The following is a 14345-nucleotide window of genomic DNA, read 5'->3' as shown; positions in this document are numbered from 1 at the left end:
AACAAATCGGGAAAGTAATTCGAAATAGAGAATCGAATAGTGCTTTCAAGTGGAGAATCGAGCGGTTACACAAAGAAGGGAGTTGAAGGCTTTTCTCTGAGTTGAAAATTTATTGGTAACGTTTATTAGCAAAAGAGCGGGAACGGTTACCTAGGAATACGCATATAAGGCAGCACCATGCAATTAGTGGTCAGTTATAAAAGTAGATTATAAATACTGACAAGTTCGAAGGAATAAAGGTTGGAACTTTTCTTCAGAACTACACTCAAGCACACTCACATCCCAGTGAATTTCTGAGTCTGCATTCAAGTTTGATTTCTATAGGGTTCCTTCCATTGTCTTTAAATTTTCATTTATGCTTTCTGTAAAACTTTACTTTTCCTGTCCAATTTATCTTTCAAGCAATGTTTAATTTCTTTGTCCAAGTTACATTTCAGCACCTTTAATTTTTATGTCAAAAGTCATTTGATCCGGTCGAAAGCATTTTACCCGCTTTGTTTAAAGTCAATCCAAACCATTTCGATTTCAGTCAATTTACTTTTCGAATTTTTTCTTTTACACTTCTTTTATCTTTTTGACACTTTTCACTTATTTCCTGTTTTAATACTCGTCTAATTCGAGAACCTTTGATGCACTGCAAAAGAGGAGTAGGTTTCGCTCCCAAACCATTAGAATCGAACCACCATCGATTTGCTAAAAATCGACAAAACACATATATATAAAATATGATGTATTTTTTTTAAATTAATAATAATACTTTGATATTTTATTGATATTAAAATATAAATAAATTTTTTAATTCTTTTTAATATTTTATTTTAATTATATAAAATATTTAAAATATTTTTTATTTTAACAAATAATAATATATATTATTTTTAAATTTATTTTAAAAATATATATTAAAAATAAAGTTTGACACGTTAATACGTGATAGTATTTAAGTGTATCAAAATATGTTTAAATAATTTTTTTTCTATCAAAATACAGTTAGATACAACAGATACATATATTAGACAAATATTAATAAATATAATATTTAAAATATATTCGATATATAGACATAACAACTCAATAAAATATCTGTACTCTGTAAATTATTCTATGCTAAGCGATTCTTGATTCAACGAATGGAATTGCGTATTCACTGTACGAGGGGAGGCATATATACAGAATTTAGTTAACCACCGCCAAAAAGCATAAATCAAAGCATATTCCAACTTGGAGAATATTCAAATAAAATAAATTGCAAGTTGCTAACAATAATAAGTCTGCGCAGCATAGCATGCAATTTGTGAATAAAAAAAATAATAATAAAAGAAAGAAAGGATAAGACTGCGTCATCCAGTTAGATCGGAGAGTCAATGAACATTAATGTTGTGATGATCATGCTTCTGCGTAATTACTTTAAGTTATTATTATTCACTAAAACAAAATCACGAAAAATGCTGCATAACACGCGTCACTACTTAAATCATCATACGATAATATTAGGACCTAATTCATGTACGTGTAAAAGTTTAACTATGACCAAAAACATTGGATATACCAAGATACTTTAAACATGACTAGAGGTGATGTGTAGGAATTAAAAAGACATTAATACTCAAATCATACATAAAAAATAAAAAGTAAATAACAATGAAAAAAAATTAAAATTTATTATTTAAATTTCAATTCATGTATAATTTATCCTTACAATTTAACTTTCTAAAATTATAAATAATGAAAAAAAAACATTACTGTTATTTATTTAAAAAAAAACAAATTAAAATGATAAAGAATAATCTAATATTTAAAAAATATCGTCCGAAGAAATTTTCTTACACTATTAAATAACTTGATAAAGTTAAATTAGGCATTTTAAAATATGATATATATTTAAATAAAAAATTTATTAAATTAATTATTATATATTTTAATATAAATATATATGTCATTAAATTTATTTTTAATATATTAATTTTTGGTGTAAATTATGCATGAGTTAAAGAAGAGAATATAAATTACAATATAACATTAAAACAATGAGAAGAAGTTGTTAATAATAATGAAAAAGTTTAAGGGTTAGTATTTTTATTAAAATTTAGTCAATATTTAATTAAAAAAAGAGTACATAATTTTTATATTGTTAAATATAATTTTATATTATTAAAAATATTAATAATAATTAATTAATTACTATAAATTATAAAATTTATTAATCATAATACTGTTGAAATAATAATTTAAAAAAATTTTGATGGATGTATTTACAAGGCATAATGTCACAATGCAAGCGTGATATCTGTAGAAAGATATTTGAAGAAACGTTCATCTTATCAACCACGTTCTAAAGTGAGGTGCGCTAGTTCGGCCAAATCAGGAAAACACTCCCTCCTCCACCAAATATCCTCACCTATCACGTGCTTCAATCATCCCAACCTTTTTTTTATTCAATTTCATTCCACTACTTTCTATTTTTTTACAATTTTCATTTTATTTAATTTAATACTCCCAACTCAACTTGGGCTTATGGCACTAACCATCAACTAGATTTCTCGCATATATAAAATGAAGGAAAGTGGGTTCTTGAAACTTGGAGGGCACAGTTATTTATTAGTTGTTCCTGTTATCGTTCTCTACTTGCATTTCCTTTCTTTCTTTCTTCGCCGCAAAGCAAAGAAACGCTATAAAGCATTAAAACCACACAATTCCACAACACAACCACACAACACAACATCTCAGAGATTCAATTCAGTCATTTCAAACAATTTTCCTCCTTTAATTTTCATCCATGGATTGGGTAAGAGGAGACCCTGTTGGTCGAGGAAGCTTCGCCACGGTTAGTTTAGCGTTTTCAAAAAACGGTTCTGCTGATAAATCTTTGGTTTCTCCCACCGCCGTGAAGTCCTGCGAGGTTGGAGCCTCCTACTGGCTCAAGAACGAGAAACACGTGCTCGACCGTCTCGGCAACACGTGCCCACGAATCATCACGTGCTTTGGCGATGATTACACCTTGGAGAATGGCCGCCAATACTACAACCTCTTCCTGGAGTACGCCTCCCGAGGCAGCCTCTCGGATGAGCTTAACCGCCGCGGAGGGTGTATCCCAGAGCTCGAAGTTCGACATCACGTGAAGTCTATCGTGGAAGGCCTCATCCATATTCACAACACTGGATTCGCCCACTGCGACATAAAGCTTCAAAACATACTCATGTTCGAAAACGGTCAGGTTAAGATTGCGGATTTTGGTCTAGCGAAAGAAACAGGGGAGAAACAGGGGAATGAGAAGAAAAATAAGTGTTTCGAATGCAGGGGAACTCCTATGTTTATGCCGCCGGAATTGGTTAACAACGGCGAGTGCGAGTCTCCGGCGGATATTTGGGCCTTGGGGTGTACTGTAATAGAGATGGTAACTGGTAAGCCGGCATGGAACATTGCAAAAGATTCGAATATTTGGTCCTTGATGCTTCGAATCGGAACAGGGGAAGAAGTACCTTGTATTCCAAATGAAATTTCAAAAGAAGGGAAGGATTTCTTGGACAAGTGTTTTGTTAAAAATCCTAAGAAGAGATGGACGGCTGAAATGCTTTTGGATCATCCGTTTCTCGCTTCTCATACTGTTTCATTGAAAGCTGACTTCATGGCTAATAATTATTCGCCGCGAAGCCACTTTGATTTCCCAGACTGGGTTTGTTCTGTTCCAAGCTCTCACGAGCCACAGTCAAATTTTAATTTTGATTCGTTTTCGGCCGTGAATCGAATTCAGAGGCTTGCAACAAAGGATCGAGTGCGGGAGAATTGGCCGGAATCTGATGGTTGGACTTGGACCAGTATCAGGGGAAATTAAATTAAACAGAGGAGAAGCAGCAGGAAAATGAACTAAAAGAGCAAGTTGTAGGGTTTTTGTTCTAATTTTAATTATTTATATTCATTTATTCTAATATTTAGGTTGTAAACTAAGTAGGCAGAGTTCATGGAAGAGTTCTAACTAGGTACTAGCGCCCCTTGTGGCCCTCTTTGTACAGCGGCTTCTTACATTATTATACCAAATAAATTATAAATATATGAAATTTTGCATTTTTTCTTATTTTTGGTTTTTAATTTTATTTCTTGGGCTGTTCTTATTATTTTTTAAAAATACAGAAAGATAAAAAGAAAAATCAATATAAAACAAAATTTATTTTAACTGAAAAAAATTATTTTGTAATTAATTTTATGTACTCTTTATGTATTCTTATTATAATTAATTATCAATTTAAAATATGCAAATATTAGATATTATTTATACAATAAAAATAATTACTAAAATATATATTATTTAACTCATTTTTAATTTATATTTTATATCTAATATATATTTTGTATTAATAGTTAATTTTAGTTGTTAATTTTAATATACACGTTGATACAAATAACATGTTCCATGTTTAAATGTTAACCAGTACTTCTACAAATTCCTTAAATGCTTAAAGTTCCACAATGTTCTTTTGGGTTCAATACTTGTGAATTCTTTTAATCTTTTATTTACAAATAAGAAGGCAAATATAGTATGCAGTAAATGAATGTTTTGATTCCTTTGAGTTTGTTTGGTTTTGAAATCTCAAATGTGAAAAATGATATATATATATATATATATATATATATATATATATATATATATATAAGGGAATGAAAGCATTGGGAACACCTGGGCCTTCACAGTGTCTATGTGCCAGCATGAATCCAGCTCTTCCAGCGATTTGGAAACCAAAATGCTTTTAAGAAAATTCTGTTCCATGTGAATAAATAGTAAGGACAAACAAAAATATTTGAAATAAACAAAAGGGTTTAGATTCATTAAAACAATTGTGTAATTAATAATAGAGTAATACTCTAAATCAATTCTTAAAAAAATTTTAGTTGGATGTTTTAATTCTCAATAAATTTTAGTCGTTAAATTAATTTTTATATTTTATTATTCATCTTTGTCCGGGAACTAATTTAAAAATTTTAAAATTTCTTAAGAATTATGTATCTTTTATTAAATAATAATAGAGACTAATTTGTTTAATTTTTTATTAAAATTATTGATTTATTTAAAAAAATTAAAAATTAATTTAATAATTAAAACTTATTAAAAACTAAAAGGTTCTACTACAAATTTTCTAGTAACATATTTGAGATGTTATTACTTTTACGGTGGAAACTTAGGTACATTCGACTTTACGCGAAGTTTATTTAACGACTAAATTTTTATTTAACGACTCTTAGATATCAATTTTACGTGAAGTCGACTTCACCTGAGTTTTCACCTTACTCCTAATAATAAATTAAATTAAACTCCCTGTAAAGCCGGCTATAACTTTTCATTAATTCTTTTCATGAATGTAAAATCGCATACTATAAAATAGGGAGGACATAAAGAAAGGAATCGACCATTACCAACATCACAAAATGAATCATAGAATTTTGGGAGCGTAGGAGTAAGATCAAAGTATTCTAGATTTTCTTGCTGTGGGGGAGGGTTAGGGAGATATCATATCTCGGAACAATAAAGTTGAAAGTAAGAGAAGGTCAAATAACGATGCCATGTATAACTTGGAATGGTAGATACTAGATACTCACTCCTTATAGAAAAAAACCAAAACACAATTTTATTGTTTTATTTTTCATAAAATTTTAAACAAAAATATAAACCAAACAAAGTTTTGTTTTTTTTTTTTTATGAATTTTTTAAATAATAGAGCAGAATTGCCTCTAATACTCTGATTTGTATGACCTGGACAAACTTGGGGAAATCAGGGGGAAGAAGAGAGAAATTTCGCATAATGTCTTTAATCATGCATGCGAACAAAAATCCTTTCATTTCTAACCATTTTGGAAAAATCTTCTTCCAGAAGGAGAAGGGTGATGGTAACTTAAATTTAGTAAGTAAAGAACCAAAGCCTTACTAACCCAACAGAGAAAGCAACATGTGTTTTATTTCATCACTAGTAAAAAACACACGTGTTTTTTTATTTTTATTTCTTACCTAATTTTCTGTTCCAATAGAGCACGAAATTAAATCTTATGATGAAGAATTGGTTCCAACTCTAAAGGGGTTGATTCATGCCAAAAAAAAAAAAAAGGATAAAAATGCATTGCACATTTTGACTTCTAAAGATTTTACTGGAATTTTGAAGTTAAATTAAAATGCTGGAATTTTTTTGGTCTATTTAAGAGGCAGCTGAAAGCTATAGAAATTAGAAACTAAATAGGAAAACACTGAAAAGAGTCCACGAGTGCATATCAATTATGCATTTACACTACTTCTGCACCCTTTGTAAGAAATATTATTTGTCTAATTTTTTTTATTGAGAATTGATTTAATTTATCTAACAAAATAAAAAATTAAAAAGTAATTTAATAATTAAAATTTAATAAAATTAAAGTGTCAACTAAAAATTCTTAGATATTGAAAATAGGACCATTTAATAATAATTTGTGAGAGGGTGCCTAATGCCTAACTTATTTCCACCGCCACAGTGATGTATAGTTGGTACATAACTTGTGCGTTGAAACCCTCCTTTTCTTTTAATGTTCAAATCTAGTTTTCAGTACCCTCTCTGGCAATGCACGCTTGCATACATGAACTTAGCTAGGTACACATACATAACATACATACAGAATTTCTAGTTATTTTAATGATACGTTATTCATGCTCATTTCTTATATATATATATGTTCACCATATCAATAAATCAAAATAAAAGTTGAAAGATATATACAACAAATTAAGGGGAAGGAAGACGAAAGAATTGACGTGAACGGCGAAATTGACGATGATGATTTCATGATTGATTGCTTTGAAACCACACAAGAGGAATATTGAGGGACTAAAAAACGAGGATCTCTTGGGCCTTGTTTGGTTGAAAAAAATAAATAAATAAATAAAAGAAAGAAAAAAAAGAAAGAAAGAAAAAAGTTGAATAAAATTTTATTTTTTTTAAATATGTTTGGATGAAAAAATAGAAATAGTATATAATATTATAAAAAGATAATTTTATTTTTATATATTTTAAAATATATTAAAAAATAGAAGATAATATTAAAATATTAATACTAAATACATTTTTTTATACAATGTTAGAAAAAAATTTAGTGAATTTTATCTACTTTTTTACATTATTCATATTTTTTTTTATTTTTTTATTCAATCAAACAAAAAAAATAACTATTTTACTATTATTTTTTTTCTTTTTTTTTTATTTTTACCTCAAACAAACACGCTCTTAGTTTAAAAAAAGTTGTTCATACTTTTAATCGGTAGAAATTTAAAACCTCGTAATTACATTTACAAGCAGAAATTTATACTTGCAATGTTACTCCAATATTTAAATAAACGATAAAAATTAGAATGCTATAAGAATTTATTGATTTTGGTTATCACTTAGTCATCAATTTAATTTTTTAATTTAATTTTTTTAGTTTAATAATATAATAATATATTTTATCTCATATTTTTAAATATTAATAATTAATTAATAATAAAAAAATAATAAATTTTAATAATTTTTTAATATTTTTTCTAATAATATTCACCGTGATTCTACCAATTAATGTGAATCTTCAAAAATCTTTTTTTTTTAAATGAATCTAGAACCAAGTTGATTGTGACTTTAGTTTACTTACTGACTTAGGAGTAATTTAAATAAGTTTATAAATAATTTTTTTATTTATAACTTATGAAAAATTATAGTATTAATAGTATTATTTTTAAAATTAACTTATAATATTTTAAAAAATTATTTAAAATATTTAAAAAAAGTTAAAAAGTATATTTTAAATTTTTTAAAAAAAATTTAATTAAATTATTTATTAAAAATGGCTCTTAGACTTAGTACAGAACACAATTTTTTATTTTAGTACAAAAAAAATCTCTTAGATAAACGTTAAAAAAGGTGGTCATTGTTTCAACCAGCAAATGATTTTGGAAGATTTATAATTGTGGGCACGTGATTTTGGAATATAGCTAAGTAGCTCACGGCTACAAAAATCGTAACATATAATAGTGTAAATTGGACCTTCCATACAGAGTTAGTCAATTTTTTCTTTCTTTCTTTCTTCCTTTTCATTCACACACATAGCGGTCAACTTCATATGACCAAATGCTCAATTTGTTTACATGTTCAAAAAATATCTCCTTCTTAACAACTTTTTATATTGGACAATAATATTATTTAAGATAATAAATTAATTCTTTATTATTATTATTATTATTATTATTATTATTTGTTAAACATGATAATAGATTAGTCATTCTATATATGTACATGCATAATACAAGAGTATCTACTTTTTAGAATGGTAATACATAAATTTATTTAAATTATCTCTAAACTTGTTGGAACTAAAATCGAGTTACTTTAGTATTTTTGCGGATATATTCAAAAATTCTTTAATTGTTTAGTCATAGATTTATAAAAGAACTGTGAGACAACTTTTTAATTATTCTAAAGTCACAATTTTTTTAAAGTAAACTTTATATTATATACATAGGTAACTGAAATTTTTTTTTTATATAAATTTATCATTTTTGGTAAGGTGTAATACAACAAACACAGTAAAAGACAATTTAATGGTTTATTTTTTATTATGCATGCACATTTTCATCCTCTATTTGGCTACATACTCTATTGCAATTATTATTATTATTTATTATTTTATTTGTGGGCCTAGTGGCCTAGGAACAGTAAAGAGCTGCTGATTTTGGGCTTTCATCATTTAATTTAATTAAAGTGGAGATCCATAAGTAGTTAGCATTTAGGAGCAAGTGGCAAAATATTTTATTCTAATTTATTATGTTGTGTGAGGCTGACTCTTAAAAATTAGATTTACAGTTATTTAATTGCCCGCAACGCCAATCTAGCAATGCGTTTGCTTTTGGCAATGTTACCTCTTGTCATCATCATCTTAGTTTGGAATCTAGGATGGAATTTTTATGTTTTTAATAAATATATCTAATAAATAAAAAATAAAAATTATTATTCTAAAAATGATACATGATAAAATTTATTATTATCTTTTTTATGTAATTTGATTTTACTTAGTGAAATAAAATTTTGTTATTATTTATTATTATTGATGTTATGTGTGAGAAAAAAACTTGTCTTGTATGAATTTTTAATAGATCACTTATTATTTAACGGTGATATATTAATAGATTGAAGGCAATAATAGGTAATAAAAATAAATTTGACTCACATTTGTATTTTTTAAGAAATAACAAATGGAGACGTGGAATATTTTTCGACCATAGACAATTTCTTTTTTTTTTTAAATCATTGTTAAAGAATTCGATTTAAATTAGAAAAAAAATTAATTTGTGAATTATTTTCTTGGACAATGTCATTAAAGATAAATAACTTGTGCGTTGAAACCCTCTTTTTCTTTTAATGTTCAAATCTAGCTTTCGGTAACCTCTCTGGCAATGCATGCATGCATACATGCACTTATCTAGATCTAGGCACACATACATAACATACATACAGAATTTCTAGTTATTTCAATGATACATTATTCATGCTCATTTCTTATATATGTTCACCATATCAATAAATCAAAATAAAAGTTGAAAGATATATACAACAAATGAAGGGGAAGGAAGACGAAAGAATTGACGTGAACGGCGAAATTGAGGATGATGTTTCTGATAAAATTGTGAAAGAATAAGAAAAGAAAAGAATGCGAAATTTTATTGATTATTGATTGATTGAATTGTACTGAAGTGTATTGTAAACTATGAGGGTAAAACTAAATATATATAGAGCATTGTCCTCTGAAAGATAAAAGCAAATAAAGATAAGATAAGAATAATTAAAGATAAGATAAAGATAAGATAATAAAGACTAAAATTAAAATTGAATTTTTGTATTCTGTTGGGCAGAATTTGTGGGCCACGATACTTCTTTATTGTTGTCATGGGCTAAAGTAGAAGAGTAGTTTAATACGCCCCCGCAAGCTGGTGGATGGAAGATGTCAATAATCCACAGCTTGGATAAGTTCCGATGAAATTGTTGAGAAAAGCGCGTCTGACGTGGTGACGCGGAGGAAGATGCGTGCGGCAGAGCTTGAGCTGCCTACTGCAAAAATATAAAAGGAGATGCTGTGCTTGAGCAGCGATCTTTAAACAATTGCGTGCGGCGGAGCTTGAGCTGCCGACGACAAAAATACATAAAAGAAGATGCTGTGCTTGAGCAGCGATCTTTCACCAATTGCGTGCGGCGGAGCTTGAGCTGCCGACGGCAAAAATACATAAAAGGAGATGCTGTGCTTGAGCAGCGATCTTTAAACAATTGCGTGCGGCGGAGCTTGAGCTGCCGACGACAAAAATACATAAAAGGAGATGCTGTGCTTGAGCAGCGATCTTTAACCAATTGCGTGCGGCGGAGCTTGAGCTGCCGACGGCAAAAATACATAAAAGGAGATGCTGTGCTTGAGCAGCGATCTTTAAACAATTGCGTGCGGCGGAGCTTGAGCTGCCGACGACAAAAATACATAAAAGGAGATGCTGTGCTTGAGCAGCGATCTTTAACCAATTGCGTGCGGCGGAGCTTGAGCTGCCGACGGCAAAAATACATAAAAGGAGATGCTGTGCTTGAGCAGCGATCTTTAACCAATTGCGTGCGGCGGAGCTTGAGCTGCCGACGGCAAAAATACATAAAAGGGGATGCTGTGCTTGAGCAGCGATCTTTAAACAATTGCGTGCGGCGGAGCTTGAGCTGCCGACGGCAAAAATACATAAAAGGAGATGCTGTGCTTGAGGGAGAGAGAGCAAGCAGCGATCTTCATAAAAAAAAAGGAATGAAAAAATAAAAAATAAAAAAATAAAAAAAATAAAAAAATAAAAAATAAAAAAATAAAAAATAAGCGTGTAAAACGCAACAAGATTGATCTTTAGAGGGCGCGTATGGCGCAATAAGAGTGGTCTTCAAATGGCGTGTAGAGCGCAATAAGAATGCAGATGGAACTGCTAGAACAGATGCAGATTGAACTGCTGAAACAGAATACTGACGAAACTCCCGGAAGAAGTTGCAAATGAAATGCTAGAAGAAGGCCCAGACGGAATTGCTGGTAAAGAACCGGGATAATCAAAACTGTGGTAGAATTTTCACTTGGATGCATGTAACTAAATCTATAATTATTTATTGTGGGAGGAAGTTGAAAAAGAAGCATGGTGATTTCTCACCGAAGAGATGATAACTTATATATCCTCCTCAAGGAGGATACCATGGCTCTGATACCATGATAAAATTGTGAAAGAATAAGAAAAGAAAAGAATGCGAAATTTTATTGATTATTGATTGATTGAATTGTACTGAAGTGTATTGTAAACTATGAGGGTAAAACTAAATATATATAGAGCATTGTCCTCTGAAAGATAAAAGCAAATAAAGATAAGATAAGAATAATTAAAGATAAGATAAAGATAAGATAATAAAGACTAAAATTAAAATTGAATTTTTGTATTCTGTTGGGCTGAATTTGTGGGCCACGATACTTCTTTATTGTTGTCATGGGCTAAAGTAGAAGAGTAGTTTAATAGTTTCCATGATTGATTGCTTTGAAACCACACAAGAGGGTTACTGAGGGACTAAAAAACGAGAATCTCTTAAATTTTGTTCGGTTGAAAAGAAAGAAATAAAAAAAATAAAATAAAATTTTATTTTTATATATTTTAAAATAAATTAAAAAATAAAAAATAATATTAAAATATTAATATTAAATATTTTTTTATTTTTATTTAATGTAGAAAAAAAATTAATAAATTTTATTTATTTTTTTATACTATTTATTCATACCCTGGTCCAACGCTAAAACTCAGGGCCAAACGAAAGGCCCAACCCAAAGGATTGGGCTTCATCCTACACCGACCTTCTCTTGGAGAAGTCGGTTCTTAACATGTCTTGCCCTAAAGAAGTCGGGAACTGAGATTAACTGGCAGATAGGCACTCATTCAAGCTAGTAATCGTCCCTAAAATCTCTCAATCCACTTCCAGGGGCCATATCTCAACTTCCCTAAGATAAAGGGACGGTTATCCACCTCAAAAGGTGGAACTACTCCAACGGTGGTTATTGGTTCACCACTATAAATACACTGACACTCCTCAAGTATCACTAAGTCCCAATATTTCCTAAACCTGCTTACGCCCTTGCTGACTTAGGCATCGGAGTGTCTTTGCAGGTACCACCCCCCGCTCACTCGTACTCACAAGTCGGACGGAGGCCCAGAAGAGTGATCTATTGCGAAGGCTTCCCTCCTCAGACGATCAGGCCAACCTAACGAGTTCAGCCTATTAATCTCTGGTTACCCATCGTAACATTGGCGCCGTTGCCGGAGACTCGAGAGATCGACCAATGATGGCGGACAAGTCACCAGAAGATGGTCATACCGCATCCGATTCCGAACAGGGAGACCTGGACACCGGAAACAACGACGTGGACCCAACCCTTCACCAGGGAACCTACGACCAACATAGGGAGGGCACCTCTGGGTTAAAAAACCCAAAGGTAAACTCCTCGGAGGAACGAGAATCAGGAAAGGAAGGGCCACCCCATGCAACCGAGCTAATGGGATTGGTTCATGGTCATCAAGGTCGTTTGGAACAACTGGAACAGGAATTAGAGCGACAACGAGAGGCGGAACGAAATCTCAAGGAAGAGATAGAGCGATGAAAAGAGTTAGAGGAAAAACTCTTGAGGCTAGAGTCTTCCCTTAGAAGTCGGAACTCCCGCGGCGACTGAGAGGAGTCGCCCCTGGGAGGAGAGGATCCTTTCAGTGAGGACATCATGAGGGCAAAAGTTCCAAGAAACTTCAAAAGCCCTGATATGAACCTCTATGACGGAACCACGGACCCGAAGCATCATCTAAGCAATTTTAAAAGTCGGATGTATCTGGCTGATGCTTCTGATGCAACTCGCTGCAAGGCTTTCCCAACCACTCTATCAAAAATGGCGATGAAGTGGTTTGATAGCCTCCCTCCAAGGTCGGTTACCAGCTTCGAGGACCTCTCGAGAAAGTTCTTAATGAGGTTCTCGATCCAGAAGGATAAAGTGAGCACGCATCGAGCCTCCTGGGAATAAAGCAGGAGGTTGGAGAACCTTTACGTGACTATATGGAAAGGTTCAATAAAGCGTGTTTGGAGATTCAAGACCTGCCCACTAAAGCGGTCATCATGGGGCTAGTAAATGGACTTAGGGAATGTCCCTTCTCACAGTCCATATCAAAAAGGCACCCCACCTCCTTGAGTGATGTACAAGAAAGAGCTGAGAAGTACATCAACATGGAGGAGAATGCCAGATTACGAGAGCCGAATTGGCGACCTGGGCATCCCCACTCGATAAAAGAGAAAGAAAGAGAGCCCAAGAAGAAAGAAGAGCCCGGTCTCGACAGACTGAGGAAATATCACTCTTATACTCTCCTAAGGTTTCCACGGTAGACGTATACCGAGAAATCTGCAATACTGAAAGACTGCCGCCTCCCAGACCCATCAAAAATAAAAAGGGAGGAAGTCGCAGCAACTACTGTGAATACCATAAGATCTATGGTCATTCAAAAAATGATTGCTATGACCTCAAAAATGTGATAGAAAAGCTGGCCAGAGAGTGTCGACTTGATAAATATCTCATGGAAAGGTCGGATAATCATGGGAAGAGAAAGCGAGAGGATGGGGACAGAAGAGACCCGCCACCGCAAACCCCCGAGAGAGACATACATATGATCTCGGGAGGATTTGCGGGAGGAGGACTCACCAAGTCATCTCGCAAGAGACACCTCAAGCGAGTCTACCAGGTCGGGAGCGAATCACCCGACCTCCCCACAATCTCATTTACAAAGGAGGATGGGCAAGGGATAACCCCTGGACATGATGATCCAGTGGTGATAACCATGATCCTAGCCAATGCCCATCTCCACAGAACTCTAGTAGACCAAGGGAGTTCAGCAGACATCCTTTTCAAGCCCGCGTTCGACAAACTAGGGTTGGACGAAAAGGAGTTAAGAGCCTATCCCGATACCTTATACGGATTAGGCGACACGCCGATAAAACTACTAGGATTTCTACCCCTTCACACGACCTTCGGAAAGGGGGAATAATTCAAAACTTTGAGCATAGACTTTATATTTCTCGACGTGGGGTCAGCATATAATGCCTTAATTGGCAGAGCTACCCTAAATCGACTCGGAGCAGTGGTGTCTACCCCTCATCTTTGCATGAAATTTCTGACACTTGCGGGAATAGCAACGGTACGGGGAGACAAGAAATTGGTGAGAAAATGCTACAATGAAAGCCTGAACCTGAGAGGAAAAGGCAAGGAAGTCCACACCATAGAGCTCGGCGGCA

The 14345-nt window shown here is 32.3% G+C and overlaps 1 pseudogene across 1 annotated transcript; it reads left to right on the top strand.

Moving 5' to 3' along the window:
- Nucleotides 1–2500: 2500 nt before the first annotated feature.
- LOC107626813 (mitogen-activated protein kinase kinase kinase 20 pseudogene) lies at nt 2501–4072 on the top strand (annotated as a pseudogene). Its single transcript, XR_015902254.1, has one exon. The product of XR_015902254.1 is annotated as a mitogen-activated protein kinase kinase kinase 20 pseudogene (transcript).
- Nucleotides 4073–14345: the final 10273 nt, after the last annotated feature.

Source organism: Arachis ipaensis, chromosome B1 (genome assembly GCF_059453495.1).
Source record: "Arachis ipaensis isolate K30076 ecotype BB chromosome B1, ASM5945349v1, whole genome shotgun sequence".
Classification (NCBI taxonomy): domain Eukaryota; kingdom Viridiplantae; phylum Streptophyta; class Magnoliopsida; order Fabales; family Fabaceae; genus Arachis; species Arachis ipaensis.
Note: the sequence above shows the minus strand (reverse complement) of the source record. Positions and strands in the feature narration are given on the sequence as shown.